Source organism: Corylus avellana, chromosome ca1 (genome assembly GCF_901000735.1).
Source record: "Corylus avellana chromosome ca1, CavTom2PMs-1.0".
Taxonomy (NCBI): domain Eukaryota; kingdom Viridiplantae; phylum Streptophyta; class Magnoliopsida; order Fagales; family Betulaceae; genus Corylus; species Corylus avellana.
The window spans coordinates 45,044,123-45,045,620 of NC_081541.1; positions in this window are offsets into that span (position 1 = coordinate 45,044,123).

Genomic DNA, 1,498 nt, shown 5'->3' on the forward strand with positions numbered 1-1,498 from the left:
GATCACATCTATTCCCAGTCACTGATTCTACAATTGCTCTCATAAGCCTCTTTACATCAAACTCTTCAGAAACACAAACCCAAATTCTTTGCTCAAAATGCTCCTCCACCCTCTTGTCATTGTAGACCAATTTTGCAAGTGTTGTTTTTCCTAACCCTCCCATACCAACTAGGGGAAGGACTGAAACATCTCCTTTATCAGTTGAATGCATTAGAAACTTCATGATTTTCTCTTTCTCCTCATCTCTCCCAAAAACTTCTGATTCAAATAAGAAAGAATCTGATTGTAGCCTTCCAGATGATTGGGTGCTATAATCAAGAAACTTATCTTTCAAATGAAATTTGAACCTCTCATCTGCTACTGTATTTAATCTCTCCACTATATTCTTCAACTCTCTCTTCACTCTATAACTACAGAGAATCAGATTTGATTGAGAACAGAAGTAACGTACCTCCTTGATCATGCAACCTTGGATATCCACATGATCATGGAAGTCCAGTTTGTGTTGTGAAGCTTCTGATATGTACTCATCCAACAAATCATCTGCATCATAAGCAATGTCTTTGAGCTTTATCAACCAATCCTTCACTGCCTTATCCAGTACTTGTCGATCTTCTGCATCTTCAAGGACGGCTTGGATTGTTGACAACACACTCTGAAGCTTTCTCATCTCCTTCTTAGTGCCACGTAACATACCATACTCTTCAAAACTCTGAGAAGACAAATTTTCAAATATCACCTGAATAAGAGCAGAAAGAACTGCCTCTGCCATTGATGTTTCTTAAGAATTGAGGAACAAAGCACACTGAAAGGATCCCAGAAAGCACCAATGGCTCTTTGGATTCAACTGCAAAGACTTCTCTCCCTCTTTTTCTAGGAAACAAATATCTTACCTTCTAACTGGTGGCGACAGGCCAGACATTGCAATAGAACTATAGAAGTATAAGACAATATAACATACTATTTAAACAGTGCAGCTTTTACTAAACATGCCCTAATATAAATTTCTAAAAACTCAACTTAATTTTTATGAACTTTTACTGCTTTTACAATTATTGCTCCAAAGTTCAAAAACTCTCAATTTCGTGTATCGAACTTCCATTTTTTTGCAATATCACTCCTCCGTTAGGTTTTTCTATTAAATTCTAACGGAGAGATGTCAAAATTACCAAAATCCCTCCTATTTTGCTTTTTGTTGGTCATGATTTAACAAAATTTGTAAAAATACTCACTCCTAAATCTTTGCAATTTGTATTTTGAGAATATTGACAAGATTTAACAGAAAAAGCTACAACCTGATTAAAAATGCTTAAGAAATGAAGCTATTTACATAAATCACACATGTATAATATATATATATATATATATAGTCAAGATTGTCGCATCCACCTTTCCATATCTAATATTTATACATGTACTTCATAGTTTTAACTATTTGGCTCTGTTTGATGACCTTTGAACTATAACTTATTTGCTGCAACTTGAAATTAAACAGGGT